This window comes from Hylobates moloch, unplaced genomic scaffold, assembly GCF_009828535.3.
Source record: "Hylobates moloch isolate HMO894 unplaced genomic scaffold, HMol_V3 SCAFFOLD_1, whole genome shotgun sequence".
NCBI lineage: Eukaryota > Metazoa > Chordata > Mammalia > Primates > Hylobatidae > Hylobates > Hylobates moloch.
Genome location: NW_026652276.1, coordinates 17,135,868 through 17,160,915, shown reverse-complemented (window position 1 = coordinate 17,160,915; position 25,048 = coordinate 17,135,868).

Sequence of the window (25,048 nt, the reverse complement as noted above, 5' to 3'; positions counted from 1 at the left end):
TTCATATCACTATTAGCATTTTTGTCAAAGCCATTCAACAAATCTCTGGGAAGTTTCAAACTTTCCCACATTTTCCTGTCTTCTTCTGAGCCCTCCAAACTGTGCCAACCTCTGCCTGTTACCCAGTTCCAAAGTTGCTTTAACATTTTTTGTGTATCTTTTCAGCAACATCCCACTCCTGGTACTAATTTACTGTATTAGTCCATTTTCAGGCTGCTGATAAAAGACATACCCGAGACTGGGAAGAAAAAGAGGTTTAATTGGACTTACAGTTCCACATGGCTGAGAGGCCTCAGAATCATGGCAGGAGGCAAAAGACACTTCTTACATGGTGGTGGCAAGAGAAAATGAGGAAGAAGCAAAAACGGAAACCCCTGATATACCCATCAGATCTCTTGAGACTTATTCATTATCCTGAGAATATCACGGGAAGGGCTGGTCCCCATGATTCATTTACCTCCCTGGGTCCCTCCCACAACACATGGGAATTCTGGGAGATACAATTCAAGTTGAGATTTGAATGGGGACACACCCAAACCATATCAGAGGGAGCTGTTTTCCAGAACAGAGTCCTCTTTTCCTTTCTCTGGACCTTTAATTGTTGCTTCCTCTGTGGGCCTGCTCTGAATACTGTGAGGTCTGGGGCAGGAGTCCACATGGAGGCCATCATGCCATATATGCAAATATGTAAAAGTTATAAATCAAGGCACCAAACTGTTATATAAGACATAGTATGTCCTCATCTTCACAATGATTAGAAGGTTTGTTTCAATTTAATTTAATGTATTTATTTGTTTTTGAGAAAGGATGTCTCTCTGTCACCCAGGTTGGAGTGCAGTGGTATGATGATCATGGCTCCCTGCTGCCTCTGTCTCCTGGGCTTAAGTGATCCTCCTACCTCAGCCCCCAGAGTAGCTGGGAATACAGAAGCATGCTACCACTCTTGGCTAATTAAAAAAAAATATTTAAAAGTTTTTTTTTTTTTTTTTTATAGAGTTGTGTCTCACTGTGTTGCCCAGGCTAGTCTTGAACTCCTGGGCTCAAGTAATCCTCCCACCTTGGCCTCTCAAAGCGTTGGGATTACAGGCATGAGCCACTGCACACAGCCCTGGTTTCAGTTTTAGAATTATTGGACTCCTTGGACTTCCCTGCCTCTATGCATCCATGACTTTCCTTTTCCCATCTGAGCTCCATCTTGCCCGCAAGAAGCCTTGTGCAATGGTTCTCTCCACATCTCACATACATAACTGCTTTTTGGCCACTCTGGTCTCAGTATGAGGAGCCCGGGAAGAGCTTAGGCTTCTCTTTTCTGGAGAAAAGGGAAATATATATTGCCCACTTATCTGGAAAGTCAAGCAGTAGTGTTGCAGGCACAGCTTCACCAATAATATGGGGCCCAACATCACCAACAATATGTCCCTCTCAGTTCCCAATTCTGTTTCTCTTCATGTTGGCTTCATTTTGGGGCAAGTTCTCCCTTGTGGTGACAAAGAGGGCATCATGCAAGGTTAGCACCTTCAGAAAAGGCCATCTTTCACAACAGTTATAATAAAAGGACCAGAGTCACTTCTTTTTGAAACATCATGGGTCATGTGTCCCACCCTGAATCAGTCATTGTGGCCAGGGAAATGGGATGTGCCTGTTGGCTAATTTGAATCACATGCTTCTCTTTAGAGCCAGGAGGTTTGTGGGTATAAGGTCGACTCATCTAATCATGTAACCTAAGTGTTGGGAAAGGGGTAGTTCCTTGAAAGAAGACCAGGCACTGACTTCCAGAGGGTGGCTGGATATTGGCCAGGCCAAAACAATAGTTATCTCCTACAAGACTGCAAAATCTAATGGGCTTTAGAGTCTGCCTTTAAAAGTGGGGACAATAAAATGTGCCTTACCTTACTTCACAGGATCAAATTCAGTCCCTCAAATGAATTCTAAAAATTATAAAGGATTTTACAAAGGCAAGATAATGTTATGTTACCTTTCACAGATGATTTAACTAAAGGAATATGTAGAAAGAGATTTCTAGGGCCAGGCACGGTGGTTCACGCCTGTAATCCCAACACTTTGGGAGACTGAAGCGGACGGATCACGAGATCAGGAGATGGAGACCTTTCTGGTTAACATGGTGAAACCCCGTCTCTACTAAAAATACAAAAATTAGCCGGGCATGGTGGCAGGCGCCTTTAATCGCAGCTACTCAGGAGGCTGAGGTAGGAGAGTCGCTTGAACCCAGGAGGTGGAGGTTGCAATGACCCGAGATCGCGCCACTGCACTCTAGCCTAGGTGACAGAGTGAGACTTTGTCTCAAAAAAAAAAAAAAAAAAAAGAAAGACATTACTAAAGTATAAAGCATACCCAGTTTTCTTTATCTTATCATATATTGACCCCAATGTAATTTTGAAGGAGTTTGAAGAATATTTCTTTGAGTTTTGCGAAAGGTCACACTCTGATCATATGCTGATGACCCTAACTAGAAATTTCTACAACTTTGTGGAAAACTTGTATGCATTACATAGTTCCTTATCTGCATTAGTCAGAGTTCTCCGGAGAAACAGCACCAGTAATATACATATGGATATATATATATATATATTTTTGTGTGTGTGTGTGTGTGTGTGTGAGACAGAGTCTCGCTCTGTCACCTAGGCATTGGTTCGTGAGAAATTGGTTCATGCAATTATGGAGCCTGAGAAGTCCCACAATCTGCCATCTGTAAATTGGAGACTCAGGAAAGCCAGTGGTATAATTCAGTCAGAAGGACTGAAAACAGGAGAAATAATTATGTAAATCCTGTTCTGAGGGCCAAGAAGCTGAAATGAGGTGTCCGAGCTCAGCAGAGCGGGGCAAATTTGTCCTTTCTCCACTTTTTCTTTTATTTAGGCTCTCAATAGATCAGATGATGCCCATATACACGGGGAGGGCAGTCTACTTCAATGAGTCCACTGATTCAAATGCTAATCGCATCTGGAAATACCCTCCCAGATACACTCAAAACAATGTCTAATCTGGGCACCCCGTGGCCAAATTGATACATAAAATTAACCATAGCACCTGTCTTTGTCATATTTGGTTGATCAGCTAGCCAAGAAATGATATATTTTGAGAGCTTTCAGAGTTCCAGAGTCACTAGAGGGTTAATGGTAATGCAAGCACCTTAGCTTTCACATCCTCTCTTTGATAAGAGTTTATGTTTTCAGCAAATAATCTGTGAAGTGGCCAATTTGCTGGGGGATAACGAGAATAGATAGTTACTCTGAAAATTGCTCTTACACAATTCTACTTACTTTTTAATGGTGTCTCTTTTCTTTGTAAGGAGTGCCCTATTTTGGGACAACATGGGGAATTTAATCATTAAGTTAAACAATAAACCCTTTAAACTACCTTAATTTCTTTTTTTTTTTAGATGGACTCACTCTGTCACCCAGGCTGTAGTGCAGTGGCACAATACTGGCTCACTGCAGCCTCCGCCTCCCAGGTTCAAGCAATTCTTGTGCCTCGGCCTTCTGAGTAGTTGGGATTACAGGCATAAGCCACCATGCCTGGCTAATTTTTGTATTTTTAGTAGAGATGGGGTCTCGCCAGGCTGGTCTCGAACTCCTGACCTCAGGTGATCCACCCACCTTGGCCTCCCAATGTGCTGGGATTATAGGCATGAGCCACTGTACCTGACAAACTACCTTAACTTCTAAGAGAGTCAACAATTCTATTAGTTGAATTATACATAAATAAATAAAACCTTGAAACAATGGAAAAACCCTTATACAAAAGGCAAACAATTAGAAAAGACTTAGTACCCTGGGGCCTAAGTAATATAATTAAAAGCAGGATTTTAAAAAATAAGTTGTTTTATAAAAGCAGAAGAAACCACTAAGGTGATTGCTTTGTTTCCCACAAGCTTTCAGACCCTGAGTGCGTTGGTAAGATTTTCATAATTGCTATATTTTCTTATATTTTGTAAAATAAAGAAAACACGGATCATTTCTCTTTCTAGTATACAAGAACCATTTTGAAAGGGCCATTTCTCTTGTTTAAATGATAATTATATGTCATAACCTATAGTAAAGGTAGAAAGGAGGCTCACACAGTTTCAGGAGACAATGGAATATAACTAGTTAAGATGTCATTGTTAAGATATAATAGTAATCAGTTAAGATGAGGTCATACTAAAGTAGGGTAGGCCTCTAATCCAACATGACTGTTGTCCTTATAAAAGGGGGAATTTGGACACAGACAGTCTCATGGGGAGAACACCATGTGAAGATGAAGGCAGAAATCTACAAACCAAGGAGTGTCAAAGACTGCTAGCAAACCACCAAAAGCTTGGAGAGAGGCATGGAACAGATTTTCTCTTACAGCCCCCAGCAAGAACCAACCCTGGCAACCTCTTGATCTCAGACTTGTAGTTCTAGAATTGTGAGATAATAAATTTAGTTTGTGGTACTTTGTTATGGCAGCCTGAACAAAGTAATTATGGTCCTCATTTTATAAGTGAAGATTCTGAGGCTCATGAAGATAAACTTGTCTGAAGTCAAGCAGCCAGGACAGAGCTGGGGCTGGACTCAGGTCACTCCAAACATTGTGTTTTAAACCCCTGCATCGTTTTCCAAAAACTGATCCAAGGACCTCTTGCATAAAAATCACCCGGGATGCTTATTAAAAATGCAGATTCAAGCCGGGTGCGGTGGCTCATGCATGTAATCCCAGCACTTTGGGAGGCCGAGATGGGTGGATCACCTGAAGTCAGGAGTTTGAGACCAGCCTGGTCAACATGGTGAAACCCCATCTCTACTAAAAATACAAAAATTAGCCAGGCATGGCGGCGCATGCCTGTAATCCCAACTGCAAGGGAAACTGAAGTAGAAGAATCGCTTGAACTCAGGAGGCAGAGGTTGCTGTGGGCTGGGATCACACCACTGCATTCCATTATGGGCAACAGAGCGAGACTTCATCTCAGAAAAAAAAAAAAAAAAAAAAGCAGGTCCAGGGATTCAACTCAGACCACTGAATATGAAACTGAGGAAAGGTGGCAAGAGACTGAATTCTAAAAAAGAAACAACTCTAAATGAAAACCCTTAACACTTACTTTGCTTCTGAATTAGAGTCCCTCAACCCCCTCACTATGGTCTGTTGAAATTGAGGTGATTCTAGCACTAAATGAGAAATATTTATGTGTTCATCAGTTAGAATTTGGGCAAATTTTTGTCTGGACTTCAAATTTCGCTATTTTTTCCCGCAGTGAGGATAATAAAATATACCGTATCTTATCTCCCAGAATGAAATTAAATCTTTTGAAAATGAAAGTTAAAACTTATAAAGGTTTTAGAAATGCCAGGGAATATTATAAAGCATCTTTATTCAGATCATCTAATTAAGGGACTATGGAGGAAGATATTACTTCAATGTAATTCCTACCCATTTCTCTTGAAAGAGTAAACGCTGAGTTATCAGTGGTTTTATTCTGGAAAGCTTTGCTTTGTTTTTACCACAACTAATGCTCTGCCTGTGTGGTGGGGCAATTCCTAGCATCCTCCTCTCTGTTGAATCGCCTTCTCTTACATGATCATTCATTGTACTTCTGTGCAAGTTTTGCTCATATTTTCTAAGTGTAAGGAGAACCTGATAATGCAGAGGGTTCATTTTCCTGATTATGTCGTTGTTGTTGACTCCTTCAGATGGAGAATAATTAATGGTATATACATATATATAATTTATATCACCACTATGTATAAATATATAAATATAATTTATATATAATTTATATCACCATTATATATATTTATATAAAATATAAAATATATAAAATATATTAAAATATATTATATATAAATATATAAAAATATATTATTTAAATATATAACTATATTATTTATATATAATATAAACTATTTTAGTTATATTTTATATTTTATAGTTATATTATATATAATATAAACTATATTATTTATATATAATAGTTATATATTTAAATATAAATATATAAAAATATATTATATATTTATATGTAATATATAAAAATATACGTAAATATAAAAGACATAAAATATATATTTACATATAAATATATAAGATATATATGATGGTTATATTTATATGTAAATATATATAATGGTGATATAAATTATATATGTATATAATTTTTATACAATTTTATACACATTTAAAAAAATTAGGAATTAACCCACTTTCTCTTAGTAGAGAAGAGTAAGGATGGGCCAATGTGTTGCACCATTACTCAATGATGTGAGCTCTGCTGTATTATTGCAGGCACTGCTGACTGTGAGGTACTGTTGCATTATTAGTTGTGTCCTGTTAATAGAACTCAGAGTCCTTCCTTATCAAGATTAACTGAAACATGCAGTATGGCTGTATAATTTAATTATTGCTACTGAACAAAGCACCCAAAATGTAGTGGCTTAAAAACAATGACTTATTATGTCTCACGTTTCTAAGGATTGACTTGGCAGGTTCTTCACTGGGTATTCTTAGGTGTATTCATGCAATGGCCTTCAGCTGGAGGTTCCCGTGGCTTGAACTCCAGGATGGCCTCCCTCACACATCTGGGCAGTTGGTGCTGGCTGAGGTGCCTCAGTTCTCCTTCATGGTCTGGCATCCTCCACTAGGCTAGACCACCTCTCTCACTTGGCTATTCCAGGACAGTTTTCCAAAAGGCAAATGTGGAAGCTGCAAAGTCTCTTGAGACTGAGGGACTGAGACTTGCATCACATCACTTCCAGCATATTCTATTGATTAAAGCAAGTTACAAACCCAGCTCAGATTCAGGAAGGTTGACGAATGGACTTTAACTCTGGATGGGAGAATCAGCAAAGTCACACTGCAAAGGATGCAATGTGAGATGGGTGGAATTTCTGGCTTTTAAACGGTCTACCACAATGATGATACGATAGGTAGCATTATTCTTCACCAAACACCAAAGACCATTGCTAGAGCTGTGTGAAAGGTTTACTTGGAACAAACAAATAAAAAGTCCAAATATCAATAGAATCTAGTTTCAGCAATAACTATTTAAGCTACTTCACAGAGCAAATAAAAGGGGGACTCACAGGTTATTGCTTTTGAAGGATATGTTGTGTAGTGCCTGCATATTATCTTTTAACAAGGGTAAAAGAGAAAAGGTGTACTCTCTTATGCAAACTCTTTTTGTATCTAATGTAGATTAAGACAGTCTTCTTCTTATGTGGTCCAGGGATGAGCAGCATCAGCATCACCTTACAGATTGTTAGAAATAAAATTTTCAGGCTCCATCCAAGACCTACTGAATTACAATTTCTGGTGGTGGGGCCCAGAATCTGTATTTTTAAAAAGTTTCCCAGGTAATTCTTACACGTACTAAAATTTGAGGAGTACTGATTCAGATCAGACACCTCTCCCCATTAGATAAAAGTACGAGATTAGAGATACTTTTCCTAAATCTCTTCCTTTCTTCATACATTTAGAGTAAATCCAATGATTGATAAAATTGAATTCGTTTAACAGAATGGTGTAGTCAGTTTTTCAAGAGGTTTGAATTCAAATAAATTATTGGTAATTGTTTTTAATATATTCTTATTTCTACTATATGTTTGAGAAACCCATAATCAGAGATGATACAATGTTTGTACTGATTTGGGATCAGGGACATCCCACAGGATTATTCCAAGAGGATGGCTTAAAAACAGCCAGGAGTATGAGCTTTATGAACATATGGAGAGCTCTTCCTTTTTAAAGGCAAAATAAATATAACATGGCAAAGCCCAACCAAATAGCATTATGCTTTTGAAAGGAACTTCACAGCAGGCAGCTGTTTGTATTCATTTTTCCAAAGGAAAGGATTTAGGCTTACTCATAAAAATAAACATGGTATTATTATCTAGAGTCTCTGTGTATTTTTTTGTAAGTAATGAAGAGTTCACTTATTAGAATAGGAGAGATTCATCACACATTGCCAATGATGTTGTTTTTTGTTTTTTGTTTTTTTTTGAGACAGAGTCTCACTCTGTCGCCCAGGCTGGAGTGCAGTGGCACAATCTCGGCTCACTGCAACCTCTGCTTCGCAGGTTCAAGCGATCGATTCTCCTGCCTCAGCCTCCTGAGTAGCTGGGATTACAGGCGTGCATCACCATGCCCTGCTAATTTTTGTATTTTTAGTAGAGACAGGGTTTCACCATGTTGGTCAGGCTGGTCTCCAACTCCTCACCTCAGGTGATCCACCTGCCTCGGCCTCCCAAAATGCTGGGATTATAGGCATGAGCCACCGCCCCCGGCCCTGCCAATGACGTTCTTAGAAAAAATCATTTTTGCAAAGATAGATAATTATAAATAGCTTTAATGGTAATGGTGAATTTTATCAGAAAACTCTTCAAGGATTTTTTGGTAATCAAGGGATGAGTATCTCCATTATTAAAATGAGGCAGTTTTCTCAGATTTATACTAACTTTCCTAGAAATCATTGCAAGTTCTTGTGATGTTCATAATAAGTTTCATCCCCAAACCTAGCATAATCTCGTAATTTTTCGCTATTGTCCAAAATTTGTTGGCTACTTTTACTCAAACTTGGAATTGTTGACAATTGTAGCAGGTAGTGTACAGTTAGTTTCCCTTCAGCAAACATAGTGTTTGAAAATAATTTTTGATTGTAACAAAGCAGAGGGCTTTGGTAAATTATAAAATCCTGCCTCAAGATGTTATAGTTTCATCTATCAAGAGGTGGAGCCCCTGTCATCCTCCCTTGATTCTAGTTGGGCCTTGAGACTTGCTTTATGCCAATAAAATGTAATGGAAGTGACGTTGTGTGAGTTCTGATGCCTAGACCTCCAGAGGCCTTGACCCTGAATCCTTATGTTCTTGGAACACTGTTCTAAGACTGCTCTGTAGGAAAGTAGTTCTACTCTTTTGGAGAGGGAGAGGCCATAGAGAAAAGTAAAGTGGTGGCCTAGCAAGCAGCCATGCTCACCACCAGAGATGTGTGTGAGGTCATCTAGGATCTTCTAGCCCAGCCAGCTTTTCAGCTGAGTTTACAGCATGAACGGGACCAGGCAAAACCTCAGGAGAACCATCCAGCCGTCTCAGCACTGTGAGAAATAATACATGACTGCTATTTTAAGCCACATGCTTTGGGATGGTTTGTTATGCAGCAATAGGTAACTGCCACACTTTTTTTTTTTTAATGTAGTAGGCTGGGAGCAGTGGCTCACACCTGTAATCCCAGCACTTTGGGAGGCAGAGACAGGTGGATCACCTGAGGTCAGGAGTTCGAGACCAGCCTGGCCAACATGGCGAAACCCTGTCTCTACTAAAAATACAAAAAATTAGCTGAGTGTGGTGGCGGGCACCTGTAATCACAGCTATTAGGGAGGCTGAGGTGGGAGAATCACTTGAACCCAGGAGGCGGAGGTTGCAGTGAGCCGAGATCATGCCACTGCACTCCAGCCTGGGCAACAGAGTGAGACTCTGTCTCATAATAATAATAATAATAATAATAATAATAATAATAATAATAAATAAAAAATAAATAAAAAATAAAAAATGTAAAAAACACGTATCATAAAATGTACTGTCTTAACCATTTTTAAGTGCATATTTCAGTAGTCATAATTATATTTACATTATTGTGAAACAGATCTCCAGAACATTTTCTTCTTGGAGAATAAAAACTCTCTACTTGTTAAACAATAACTCCCCTTTGCCTTCTCCTCCTAGCCCCTGGTAACAAACATCCTCCTTTCTATGTCTGTGAATTTGACTACTTTAGATACCTCATATAGCTGGAATCATACAGTATGCATTCTTTTGTGAGTAGCTTATTTCACTTAGCATAGTATGTTCAAGGTTCATTTGTGTTGTAGCATGTAACAACATCCTTCCTTCCTTTTAAAGACTAAATAATATTCCAAAAAGATGAAAGAACAGGGAAAAGGGCTGGCCCAGCTCTGTGGTCTGATTGTAACTGCATTCATCCAGGATCTCAGCTGGGCCTGCAGTGTCCAAGATGTGCTGCTCTCCTCCTCCAGGGCCCCTTTCCACGTGGTGTCTCATGATTCAAGTCTAGCCCAGGCTTCTTTGTAGCATGGTAGATAGCTTCCAAGGAGGAGCTTTCCAAGCGGTCAAGTCCCAGTGTCCAAGCACTTATCAAACTCTGTTTGCATCATGCTTGATAATTTCCCATTGGATAAAGCAAGTCATGTCACCAAGGCTTGAGGTGACATGGAAGGGACAAACTACAGAAAGGCATGAACACCATTAGGTAAGGATCCTTGGGGGCTACCAGTGTAGCAGTGAACTACACCTACTCTGTTTCTTCTTTTTCCACAGCTCTTATCACTTAACAATTTTTATTTAATTTTTAAATTTTTTTGTAGAGACGGGGTCTCACCATGTTGCCTAGCCTGGTCTCAAACTGTTGGCCTCAAGCGATTGTCCTGCCTTGCCCTCCCAAAATGCTGGGATTACAGGCATGAGCCACCATGCCCAGCCCACCTATCACTTTTTAATGTGCTCTATACTTTACTTCTTTATTTTGTCTGATATCCATTGTCTGACTTATCATTAGAATATAAGTTTCAGGGCTGAGCTCGGTGGCTCACATCTGTAATTTCAGTGCCTTGGGAGGCTGAAGTGGGAGGATCATTTGAGGCTAGGAGTTTGAGGCCAGCCCGGGCAACATGGTGACATCCAAGTTCTACCATCCCCCTCAAAATTAGCCAGGTGTGGTGTTGTGTACATGTAGTCCCAGCTACTTGGGAGGCTGAGGTAGGAGTATTGCTTGAGTCCAGGAGTTGGATGCTGCAGTGAGCTATGATCACACCTCTGCACTCCAGCCTGGACAACAGAGTAAGTCCCTATTTCTGAGAAAAAAAAAAAAAGAATATAAGTCTTAAGAGAACATAGAACTTTGTTTTGTTTAGTATTTTTAATGAATGCATGTTTGAAAAGATTATAAAATTGACATAAAATAAGAATGAACAAATTCACTCACAGCATAATATAACTTTTCCTATTAATAAGTCAAAGTATATTAAAAAGAATAGGCCAAATACTGGGTTAATCCTCCCTCCTGTTAGATAATAACAATCATCTTGTTTGGAAATCATGCATCCTTCATCCATCTAGTATTTGTTGAGAGCTATTAGGTCCCAGGTAACAGGGAAAGAGTGGAGAACAGGATGGACACGGTACCTGCTCTCATGGGGCTTAGGTACTACTGGTGAAGGCAGAGAAAAACAAGTGAGTGGATCAAATGATTATGAATTAGGAAAAGAGTTACAAAGTAAGTAAGAAAAATGGTGGGAGGTGCTCACTTCATATAGTTTACTTGGGGGCCAACTTGACTGATAAAGTGGCATTTAAGCTGAGATCTAAAGCGTAGGAATAAATTAGTGTATTAGTCCATTCTCACACTGCTAATAAGAACATCCCCTGAGACTGGGTAATTTTTAAAGGAAAGAGGTTTAATTGACTCACAGTTTGGCATGGCTGGGGAGGACTCAGGAAACTTACGATCATGGCAGAAGGGGAAACAAATTTCTCCTTCTTCACACAGTGGCAGCAAGGAGAAGTGCAGAGTGAATGCGGTAGGGGGAGAGGGTAAGCCCCTTATAAAATAATTAGATCTCATGAGAACTCACTCACTATCATGAGAATAGCATGGAGGTAATAGCCCCCATGATTCAATTACCTCCCACTGGGTCCCTCCCATGACATGTGGAGATTATGGGAACTACAGTTCAAGATGAGATTTGGGTGGGGACACAGCTAAACCATATTAATTAGCTACCTGAAAAGTGGAGGAGGAGAGTTCCCAGCAGAGGGAAAAGCTTGTATGAAGACTAAGGCAAGAACAAACTTGGAGTATTCGGCGGGGGAGGAAGAGTGTTGGTTCTGGAGTTGGTTCTGGACATAGACCCAGCCTATCTGGCCCCATGATCCCTAAAAGCACCATGATCCCCAAACCAGGTAAATGTCATCATCATTCATCCAGTTCTTAAAGCCAGAAACCTAAGAGTCCTTGTGGATGCCCATCTAGCTATCAGCAGGTATTGTCAATTCTGTGTTCAAATCTACCTTCGCCTCTTACCTGGACTCCTTCCTACCTGGTCTACCTGCCTTCAGACTTACTTTTTCTCATTTCTTTCTATATAGTAGCAAAAAAAAAACCTTTGAAAATATAAAACAAATGATTTTTTAAAAAATCCTTTGAAAGGCTTCCCACTATACTTTGAGAGGAACAAAAGCCCAATTTTTTTCGTAGTCTGTGGCCTATTAAGTCCTATGCGTGTTATAACCTCTACCTGCCCTCAAATTCAGGTAGTTCCCCTATTTTACAGGTAACTAAACTGCGGAACAAAGAGGTCAAGACACTCATCACAGGTAACATAGCTAGTGAGTAGCAGAGGCAGGATTGAAGCCTGGTAATGATTCCAGACTTTAGGAGTACAGCTAAAGTTTCATTCCTCTTTATATGAGAAAGAATATTTAAACGCTGCCCTCAATGAGCCTAGCATTGTTTAAAGGCTTAATAGACAGTAACTCTTTTAATCCTCAGAACAACCTTCTGAGGTAGGTATTACTATCATTACCATTTTACAGAAGAGAAAAGCTATGTTGCAATAAAAAGGAGAAACTGAGTTAGGCTCCAGGAAGTCTCATTCCAGAGGCCACACTCTTAACCACTAAATTACCTATGTTGGTTGTATTACTAAATAAAGTGTAGGGAACAGTTTTGACTTTTTAATGGATATTTTTTAAATGAAAAGACAACACGTATAAAAGAAAGTGTAAAAGGCTGGGTGCGGTGGCTCACGCCTGTAATCCCAGCCTTTTGGGAGGCTGAGGCAGGCAGATCGCTTGAGCCCAGGAGTTTGAGCCCATCCTGGCCAACATGGTGAAACCCCATCTCTACTAAAAAATACAAAAATTAGCCAGGCGTGGTGGTGCATGTCTGTAATCCCAGCTGCTTGGGAGGCTGAGGCACGAGAATCTCTTGAGCCCAGGAGGCGGAGGTTGCAGTGAGCCCAGATGGCGCCACTGCACTCGAGCCTGGGTGATGGAGTGAGACTCTGTTTCAAAAAAGAAAAAAAAAAAAAGAAGGTGTAAAAATCACGAGTGGACAGACTGATGACTTACCAAAGTGGACAAATTCATGAGCACGGCTCTGGTCAAGCAGTAGAACGTTATAGAGCCCAGCAGCCCACCCTATGCCCCTCCTAGTCACTGCCCCTCCCTCCTGCTCACAGATAATCACTCTCCTGACTTCTAAAACTGTAGCCGAGTTTTGTCTGTTTTTGACTTACTATAAATGGAAAGATAAAATTTGCCTTTTTTTTTTTTTTGAGACAGAGTCTGGCTTTGTCACCCAGGCTGGAGTGAATGGCAAGATCTCGGCTCACTGCAAGCTCTGCCTCCCGGGTTCCCATCATCCTCCTGCCTCAGCCTCCTGTGTAGCTGGGACTACAGGTGCCCACCACCACGCCCAGCTGATTTTTTGTATTTTTAGTAGAGATGGGGTTTCACAATGTTAGCCAGGATGGTCTCGATCTGCTGACTTCGTGATCCGTCCCTCTCGGCCTCCCAAGTGATGGGATTACAGGTGAGAGCCACTGTGCCCGGGCCCAAATTTGCCTTTTTTTAGGACAAAAGTGTGTCCTGGCTGGGCACAGTGGCTCACGCCTGTAATCCCACCACTTTGGGAGGCCGAGGCGGGTGGATCACGAGTTCAGGAAGTCGAGACCATCCTGGCTAACACGTTGAAACCTCATCTCTAATTAAAAAAAAAAAAAAAAATACAAAAAATGAGCTGGGGGTGGTGGCGGGTGCCTGTAGTCCCAGCTACTCAGGAGGCTGAGGCAGGAGAATGGAGTGAACCCGGGAGGCAGAGCTTGCAGTGAGCCGAGGCCACGCCGCTGCACTCCAGCCTGGGCGACAGAGTGAGACTCCATCTCAAAAAAAAAAAAAAAAAAAAAAAGGTGTATCCTATTTTGGAGCACATGGGTCATTCAGTGGGAATTAGAATAACCTGGTGGAAATTGCCTCTAAATGCTGAGGAGAAACCACTGTGCCCGCTCAGTGTACTATAGGGCTGAGCTTGGAATAAACTTCCCTGGATTTGCCAGCAACAGGTGGTACAGTCAGCCTGGAAAGTAAATGAAAATGAGGTAAAAATGAAATTTTGAAGGAGGCATCTCAAGAATGCATGAACAGAACTGGAAAAAAATGCCACATGGAATTAATAATGTGGGAAAATGAGAGGTTAACTGTCTACCAAGGACAAATTGTAATGGGCAATTGCAAGGTAAGACATTTATGGAAAGATCACTTGTTTACTTGTGATGTTTGGGAAGTGAGGAACCATTTGGAGTGGCTCCGTCTTTTATCCATTTTCAAAAACCACAGGGGTAAGCTCTTAAAATCCAATAATATGAAAGAGAAACTATATAATATAGCATGGCTTATGTGATGCAATAAAAAAGATTAAGGGGTTGTACAAGTTTGCAATTGTCAGTTAATCACTAGCTGCATGAGTGATGAAAGGGACTTTATAATCCAACGCCTGCAGTTTATAGAGACCCAGCCTTGTTAAGTGAACAGAGGCACAGTTAACCAGGGCACGCCCTGAGGGACTATAGCCTTGGTATTGGGAAGGTTCAGTTCTTCATCCTATACTGAACTTTCTTATGAGGTCAAGACGTGTAGATGAAGGTTGTGGTCTGAGATCTTAAAAGGTAAGCTTAAATCATATTCTGGGGTGATTTTCCCTACATTTATTCTCCCTCGTGAAAGATCAAGGGGCCCTGGTAGTAGGAAAATAGCTTCTGTGGGTTTGGGGATGGGATGACTACTTGCACCTGGAATATAAATTATTCTTCCATTTCCCTGTAGACTCTACTCTTGGTTCTTTGAAAGTTGCCTCCATCTCACCCTTCAACCTTTCCTAAAACTGGACCTAATTTTTCTCCACTTAGCACTTAATGGGTTTTTTCCCTCAAAACTTATTACAATAGTATTTGTGTGTGTGTGTGTGTGTGTGTGTGTGTGTGTGTGTTTATAGACAGACCCTCACTCTGTCACCCAGGATGGAGTGCAGTGGCACAATCTTGGCTCACTGAAAACTCTGCCTTCCAGGTTCAAGTGATTCTTGGGCCTCAAGCGATTCTTATGTTTCAGCCTCCCGAGTAGCTGGTATTATGGGCATATGCTAAAACACCTGGCTAACGTTTTTGTATTTTTAGTAGAGATGGGATTTCGCCATGTTGCCCAGGCTGGTCTCGAATTCCTGGCCTCAAGCAATCCACCTTGGCCTCCCAAAGTGCTGGGATTGCAGGCATGAGCCACCATTCCCAGTATTTTTGTGTTTTTTTTGTTTGTTTGTTTGTTTTTATTTGTTTGTTTTTAAATCTCTTGCTTGGTTAGGAAATCTCTTTGTCTGTGTCTCCAGCTACACTCTAAAATCCAGCCAGTCAGGGACCAGTCTGTCCAGTTCCCTGCAGTAATCCCTGTGTGGCTGCAGCACTTCACCCATAGTGGGTTCTAAGTTAAGATTTCCTGGGGCTAGGCACAGTGACTTACGTGTGTAATTCTAGCATTTTGAAAGGCCAAGGTGGGAGGATCACTTGAGCCCAGGAGTTCAAGACCAGCTTGGGCAACAAAGTGAGACCCGTTCTCTACAAAAAAATTAAAAATTAGCTGGGTGTGATGGTGCATACCTGTAGTCCCAGCTACTTGGGAGGCTGGGGTGGGTGGATCTCTTGAGCCTAGGAGGTTGAGGCTGCAGTTAGCTATGGTAACTCCACTGGGCACCAGCTTGAGTGGCAGAGCAAGACCCTGCCTTGAAAAAAAAAAAAAGAGAAAAGATTTCCTGAATAAGTGAAATGGCCTTTCTGTAAAGGACAGGTGACAACAATATGTCCCTGAATGTCTGGCTCTAGTACAGGCAAATTGCTGTTAAAATAAGGCTGTAGGCCAGGCGTGGTGGCTCACTCCTGTAATCCCAGCACTTTGGGAGGCTGAGGCGGGTGGATCACCTGAGGTCGGGAGTTGAAGACCAGTCTGGTCAACATGGTGAAACCCCGTCTCTACAAAAATACAGAAATTAGCTGGGCATGATGGCAGGTGCCTGTAATCCCAGCTACTCAGGAGGCTGAGGTGGGATAATTGCTTGAACCTGGGAGGCAGAGGTTGCAGTGAGCCGAGATCGCGCTGCTGCACTCCAGCCTGGGTGACAGAGCAAGACTCTGTTTCAAAAAAGAATGAATGAATGAATGAATGAATAAATAAATAAATAAATAAATAAGGCTGTAACATACATTTGGGCTTTCAAAACCTATGTTTCTATTGTATCAGCAGTTTTGAGTATTCTTGGTACTTTTAGCTATCTGTATATGGCCCCTCAGTTTGGAAAGCAAGAGAAGCTGTGGAGGATAGCACACCTGAGTCCTCTCATTGAATCCTTCTTAAAATCTGTCGAGTCCCAAAAGTGTAGGTTCTTTCAATGTGTTCAAAATCTGGGATGTTTTCCTGAGTGGGTTCATCTTGGGGAAACTTAGTGGTCCACTTCAGTGGAATTTTGTTTCTATTTCCCGGGATTTTGTTTTTATTTTTTGAATCAAAGTGAACTTGAGATGCCTCTAGAACTTTCTCACTGGCCTGGAAATTCTGGGGGACACATGCAATTATTGGGGATCCTCCAACCTAGAGTCTGCAATTAGATCTTCTATAGCAGATATCATCAAGCCCAGGGAGCCCTGTGCTCTCTCCTCCTTGTCCAGACCAATGTGTGGAGAATGGAGGAAGAATTATTTTAAGATGGATACATGTATGGCCATGATTTTTGTGGCTTGGGAGGCAGCATCAAATAGTGGCTAGTTCCACGGGAGTCAGACTGCCTGAATTCAAATCCCATCTGTATTACTTAGTGTCAGTGTGACTTTGGGAAAGTGATTGCTGTGATCAGAATGTTTGTGTCTCCCTCTAAATTATTATTACTTTTTTAGACGGAGTCTCACTCTTATTGCCCAGGCTGGAGAGCTGGAGTGCAATGGCACAATCCAGGCTCACTATAACCTCCACCTCCTGGGTTCAAGTGATTCTCCTGCCTCAGTCTACCGAGTAGCTGGGACTGCCCACCACCACACCCAGCGAATTTTTGTATTTTTAGTAGAGACAAGGTTTCTCTATGTTGGCCAGGCTGATCTCGAACTCCTGACCTCAGGTGATCCACCCGCCTTGGCCTCCCAAAGTGCTGGGACTACAGGGGTGAGCCACCATGTCTGGCCCCCTCCAAATTCATATATTGAAATCCTAACCCCCAAAGTGATGGTATTAGGAGCTGGGATATTAGGAGGTAGTCCATTTCTGCTACTACAAGAGAATACCCGTGACTGGGTAAATTATAATGAACAGAAATTAATTTCTTACAGTTTTCAAGGCTGAGAAGTCCAAGATCCAGGGCTTGGTCTCCAGCAAGGGTCTTGCTGCATCATCCCACTTGGTAGAAGGTGTAAGGGCCAAGATAGTGCGAGAGAGAGAGACAAAAGGGGCCAAACTCATTCTTTTATAAGGAGCCCACTCGCATGACGACAAAGCCATACCCTAATAATGGCATTAATCCATTCATGAAAATAGACCCTCATGGCCTAGTTATCTCTTAAAGGTCTCACCTCATAATACTGTTAAAATCGTAATTAAGTTTCAACATGAGTTTGGGAGGGGACATTCAAACTATAGAGTGGGGCCTTTAGGAGGTGACTAGGGCATGAGAATGGAGCCCTCATGAATAGAATTGTGCCCTTAAAAAGACCCCAGAGAGACCTTGGCCTCTTCTGCCATGTGAGGCCACAGCAAGAAGTACCATCTATGAGCCAGAAATGGGCCCTCACTAGACATTGAATGTGCCTGGATCTTGGACTTTCCAGCCTCCAGAATGGAGAGAAATAAATTCTGTTGTTTGTAAGCTACCCAGTTTATGGCATTTTGTTATAATAGCTTAAACGAATTGAGACATTGACTTTTCCTATCTGAGAATTGCCTATCAATATTGGTGTTTGGATTTTTATTTCCTGGGGCTAAATTTCCTGCCCATAAAAGTCCCTTCCTACCCAAATTTCTAAGACCAAAATGCATTTCTGTTGCTCAGATGTGGTGAGAAGTTGCCTGGCAAACAGTATACATGGATAGTCTCCTTACCTGGAAAACTCCTATGCTCTGGTTTAGCATTGCTTATAGTCATCAAAGAAGCAATATTGCCTCTAGTGAAAGATATTTGGCACAATATCCAGCCCCAGGGGTATGCTACAACCAAGATGGCTCAGATCTCTAGCAGGACAGCAGGTGCACATGCAGGCAAGCAGGATTACTCTGAAATAGGGCTAGAGGCATAATTTTTCATTTTATATTATTTTCTGAGCTTAATCCACAGAGTTATTTCTCCTCAAGGGAATGTGATAATACGTGTTGGCAAAATAGTGCAAATGTAACTGAGTCCATATGGTGGAGTATTTATTTTCTTATTAGGCAAATATGACTAATATATTATACATAGTAAGTATCTGTTGTGAATATAGTTTAATGTGAACAAAGCAATAGCTAAACTACCATTAAAAAATAAGGTTGACACCATTTTTTGCATCTATGTTCATTTATTTTACCACCATCTAATATTTTTGCATTTTAAAAACATTTAATTCTAACGAACTTTTCAATTCAATTGCAATTTTTGGCTGAAATATCAATATAAAAACCTTCAAGATTGAGATAATGATTTATGTCTTGGCTCATTTATCCAGTTAAAAGTCAAAGTGAGGTACAAATTAAATGATACATATTATCAAATAACAGTTAACAGTCGCTGGGACGAGATATGAGAAGGACATGAGATAATCACAGATTAATTGGTTCTTAGGCATCGTAACATTTTTACGTACTGAATTACACTTTATGTAGATTTTGCATATGTCCTCAACTCAACCAAAACATAAGTTGGGGAAATTGATTTACTCCTAAAGGGACTGTTTTTTTTATGTTAGGCTACTGAGTGAGCTATGAATTAACTTTTAATAGTTTGGATTCTGTTTGGCTTCTGTTTTGACGAATTACTTCATAAAGCTTGACATTCTGAGGGTGTTTATCAAGATTTCTGCCTGGTATTTTTCTTTTCTCTTTGAAAACCTTTATTTTTCTGTTGAGGTATAATTTACACAGAGTAAAATGCATATATCTTAAGCACTGTGCTAGGCAGAATAATGTACTACCAAAGATTTCCACATCTGAATTCCTGAAACCTATGAATATGTTACTTTATATGACAAAAGGAAATTTGAAGATGTGCTCAAATCTCCTTGAGATAGGGAAATTATTCTGGATTATTTGTGTGGACTCAGTGTAATCACAAAAGTTCTTAAAAGCAGGAGAGAGAGGCAAAGGGGAGATCAGAATTACATAATGTAAGATCTCCGCCCATTACTGACTTTGAAGATAGAGGAAGGAGGCCACGAGTCAAGGAATGTGGATTACTTCTAGAAGCAGGAAAAGCAAGACAATGAATTTTCCACAGTCTTTATTTATTTTATTTTATTTCTTGAGACAGAGTCTCACTCTGTCCCCCCAGGCTGGAGTGTAGTGACACCATCTTGGCTCACTGCAACCTCCTGGGTTCAAGCCATTCTTGTGCCTCAGCCTCCCAAGTAGCTGGGATTGCAGACGTCTGCCACCACACCCAGCTAATTTTTTGTATTTTTAGTAGAGACAGGGTTTCACCATGTTGGCCAGGCTTGTCTTGAACTCCTGACCTCAGGTGATCCACCTGCCTTGGCCTCCCAAAGTGCTGGGATTACAGGTGTGAGCCACCACACCCAGCTAGTCTTTATTTATTTATTTATTTTGAGACAGAATCTTGGTCTGTTTCCCAGGTTGGAGTGTAGTGGCACAATCTTGGTTCACTGCAACTTTTGCCTCCCAGGCTCAGGCCATATTCCCACCTCAGTCTCCTGGGTAGCTGGGACCGCAGACTCACACCACCACACCCAGCTAATTTTTTGTATTTTTTTGTAGCGAAGGAGTTTTGCCATGTTGCCCAGGCTGGTCTTGAACTACTGGACTCAAGCCGTTAGCCCACCCCAGCCTCCCAAAGCTCCACTGTCTTTAGAAAGGAACGCAACCCTACCAAAACCTTGATTTTTGCCAAGGGAAACCTTTGTTGGATTTTTGGCCTTACAGAACAGTAAGATAGTAAATTTGTATTGTTTTAAGCTACTAAGTTTGTGGTGACTTGTTATGGCAGCAATAGAAACCCAATACAACAGCAAAATAAATTTTTTGGGTGAGAGAGACAGATCCCTCATGAATGGCTCGGTACCCTCCCCACAGTAATGAGTTAGTTCTCACCCTGAGTTCACACGAGAGCTGGTTGTTTAAAGGGGCCTGGCACTTCCTCCTTGCTCTTTTGCTTCTTCCCTCTCTATGTCGTACCCTGGCTCTCCTTTTGCCTTCCACTATGAGTGGAAACTTCCTGAGGCTCTCACCAGAAACCAAAGAGATGTTGGTGCCATGCTTGTACAGCCTGTGGAAACATAAGCCAAAATAAACTTCTTTTTTTAATTGATTACCCAGTCTTAGGTATTCTTTTATAGCAATGCAATCAGACTTAAATCGTGTAAAACATTTTAACCACCCTAGAAAGTTCTCTTATGCCTTTTCCCAGTCAATACCACCCATTAGAGGTAACCACTATTCTGATTTCTGTCTTCATAAATTAGTCTCGCCTCTACCTGATCGTCTTATAAATAGAGTCATACCATATGGTCTTTTGTATCTGGCTTCTTTGTTTTCACATAATGTTTTTGAAATTCATCTATCAACATCATTTTTATTGCTATGTGGTATTCCATTGTATGGATATATCAGGATTTATTTGTTTGCTCTATCTCTTTGTTTCTAGCTTTGTTTATTACTAATAATGCTCTCTGAACATTCTTACGCAAGGCTTTTTATGGACACATGCACTTACTTCTCTTGGAGATGTACTAGGCATAGAATTGCTTGGTCATAGATAGGTTTATATTTAGTAAAAAGTGCCAAGGTTCTTTCAAGTGGTTGTAATATTGCAGAATATTTTTGGAAAGCTTTGATCCAGATGTACAAAATCTCCGTGGAAGGACTTTAAAATGTTCTGTAGTGGGCTCCCTTCTGTCGTGATTATTGATGAAAAGGGTGTGTTTTGTGGCACCGTATTGCACAAGGCTCATTACCAGGTGCTTGGAGAAGAGCAAAGAGCTAGCTGAGACAGTGGCGGGGACTCTGTGCTTTGAACTTTCATCTGCCACTTCAAGTACATATTCAACTCTGTTCCATTAACCTGTCAGCATCAAAGCTGATGTTATGAAACTTAACTTAGCACTATTACTATGCTAATAATTATTTGGGGAAAATATTGAAGGACAGATGTGAAAGAGACCAAAGGAGGAAGAGAAAAAAAATGCTTTGGGGCTGGGATTTTGTCGAATTATTTCACAACATCACATAAAATAAATATAGTGACCTTCAGAGTTAGACAGTACAGGGATCCTAGTAGAAATAACAAGTGCCGGCTGGGTGTGGTGGCTCACGCCTGTAATCCCAGCACTTTGTGAGGCTGAGTTGGGTGGATCACCTGAGGTCAGGAGTTCGAGACCAGCTTGGCTAATGTGGTGAAACCCCATCTCTACTCAAAATACAAAAACTAGCTAGGCGTGGTGGTGGGTGCCTGTAATCCCAGCTACTCCAGAGGCTGAGCCAGGAGAATCGCTTGAACCCGGGAGGCGGAGGTTGCAGTGAGCCGAGATCACGCCATTGCACTCCAGCCTGGGCGACAGAGTGAGACTCCATATCAAAAAAAAAAAAAAAAAAGAAAGAAATGACAAGTGCCAACTCCTGGAGACCCTGAAGAGACGTATGTTGAATGATCACTCTGCATCTACTTTTCAAAAATTTTAAAGTTCATAAATACTCTAGTCCCCAGCCTCCCATCATCCTTGTCATTTATGTTTCTGTTGATGACGAGATGACAAATGCAGTTGATCCTTATTGTTCGTGGATTTTGTAGTTGTGAATTCACCTATTCACTAAAATTTATTTGAACCCCCAAAATCAATGCTTGTTGCACTTTCGTAGTCATTTGTGGACGCATGCAGCGTGGTGAAAAATTTGAGTCTTCCTAAAACTGATGCTCTGCCCTCTGCATTCTTCTTTTACTTTTTTTGTTTACAAATCCACTTATTTAGGTTTATGAAAACCATTGATGACAATGATTTTTGGTTTTCGAAGGATAGGTTTTCTTCTCTCTTTCTTTCTCTTTCTTTCTTTTTTTTTTGTTTGAGATGGAGTCTTCCTCTGTCGCCCAGCATAGTTTTTCTTTTTATAACTTTTAAAAATTGGCCAGGTGCAGTGGCTCACACCTGTAATCCCAGCACTTTGGGAGGCTGAGGTGGGTGGGTCACCTGAGGTCAGGTGTTTGAGACCAGCCTGGCCAACATGGTGAAATCCCTTCCCTGCTAAAAATATAAAAATTAGCCAGGCGTGGTGGCAGGCACCTGTAATCCCAGCTACTCAGGAGGCTGAGACAGGAGAATCACTTGAACCCAGTAAGCGCGGGTTGCAGTGAGCTGAGATTGTACCATTGCACTCCAGCCTGGGCGGCAGAGTGACACTCCATCTCAAAAACAAACAAACAAACAAAAACTTTTTAAAATTAACAGATACAAAATGTATATATTTACGGTGCACAACATGATGTTTCGATATATGTGTTCATTGTAGAATGGCTAAATCAAGCTAATTAATATATGCATTGCCTCATATACTTATTTTTTTCATGAAAACACAAACCTACTCTTTTGGCAATTTTGTTTCAGCTCTCATGTTGCAAACAAGTGTTGTTCTCACTGTCTTAGTACCACTTTTTTTTTTTTTTTTTGCATTTTTCTGCTTTTTGTTGGTGATTTTATGGTTGGGGCCTTTAAAATGGCCCTAAAGGCCCAACCATAGGGATGAAGGGCTGCCTAGTGTTTCTAAGTGCAAGAGGGCTGTGACATACCTGCTGGAGAAAATACAAGTGTTTGATAAGCTTCTTTCAGACATGAGTTATAATGTTGTTGTCAGTGAGTTTAATGTTAATGAATCCCAATATATATTAAATAAAGTGTTTTTAAGCAGAAGCACACATACAACAAGCTTCTCTATGGGTCAGTTGATGAAACGGATACCAGAGGCTCACAGGATCCTAAACCCTGTGTTTCCTGTAAGGTGATGGTTCAGTATTCACTAATTCGTTGTTCACAGTGGCTTTATAGAAAATAACTACTGCCAATAATGAGAACCAACTGTCTGTGGAACATCATCCCTCACTTCCACTGACATCCCTGAGAAATTCCCAATAGTAAATCCATTAAACCAACATAGAAACCCATTGAGAGTTCCCACTGATCTACTAAGGGGATTTCTGTAGGTTCATAGCCAAGTTTCATGAGAGCCCATCCTGATCTCTTTTAGGTTCTAGACATACAGCTTCATGTTTACTCTTATATCTGTCTTTTCTGCTAAAATAGATAACAAGCTTGTAGCAACAGTTAGACTTATAGAGTGTCAGTGACGAGAAGTCCCTCAGTTGTAGCAGTCCACATCCCTCTTCCACAGATGAGAAATTTGAGGCCCAGCCAGGTGGAGGGATTGCCATGACCTGGAATTCTGTTCATTCCACTGTCTTCTATTTAATAAATATGAGTTGATCTGAGGAGAGAGAAGATGGCAATAATAACAATATATGAAACCTATTAGAAATTAACATAGGCCAGGGTGGTGGCTCACACCTGTAACCCCAGCACTTTGGGGGCACTGAGGTGGATGGATCGCTTGAGCCCAGGAGTTCGAGACCAGCCTGGGCAACATGGTGAAATTCGCTTTCTACAAGAAATACAAATATTAGTTGGGCATGGTGGCGTGTACCTGTGGTCCCAGCTACTCGAGAAGCTGAGGCATGGGGCTCAATTGAAGCCGGGAGGTCGAGGCTGCAGTGAGTTGTGATCATGCCACTGCATTCCAGCCTGGGCGACAGAATGAGACCCTTCTCAAAAAAAAAGAAGAAGAAGAAAAAATATATATATATATGTATATATATAAATAAACATAGTAAGAACAAATTCTATATTGTCAGCCTCATATATATTTTAGTGATAGCCATAAATTTAAAAAAATTGTTTCTCAGATAACTTAGAACTCTATCATTGCAAGTCGAGGTTCCAGCTAAGTGGTAGTATCATACTGTAGAGAAATCTTTTAACTAGAAGATAGTCGAATCACGGTGTCTCCGTGTGACACTGAATTTTTGAAAAGTTGTTATATACAGTGTAGCTAAAGGAACACTTGTGGGAAGTAGATCTGTTTACTGACGTGATGAACACGGAACTGAATTCTTTCTTCACCTGCCCAGAGTGAGGCAGACACCCTGAAGTAATTTCCTCTATATCTGAAATTCAGAGGTTTGTTAATTACCAATATTTTAATTTATATTATATGTATATGATAACACTATATATACACATTTTGTTTGTTTGTTTGTTTTTGTTTTTGAGATGGAGTCTTGTTCTGTCACCCAGGCTGGCCCAGGCTGGAGTGCAGTGAGGGGACCCTGGCTCACTGGAGCTTCTGCATCCCAGGTTCAAGCCATCCTCCCACCTCAGCCTCCCGAGTAACTTGGACTACAGGCGTGTACCACCTGCCTGGTTAACTTTTTGTATTTTTGGTAGAGCTGGGGTTTCGCCATGTTACCCGGGCTGGTCTCCAACTCCTGGCCTCAAGTGATCTGCCCACCTTGGCCTCCCAAAGTGTTGGGATTACAGGTGTGAGCCACGATGCCTGGCCAATAACATTATATATATATAACATATATATATATATAAAGTATTATATATATAACACATATATATAAAGTATTATATATATAACACATATATATAAAGTATTATATATATAACACATATATATAAAGTATTATATATATAACACATATATATAAAGTATTATATATATAACA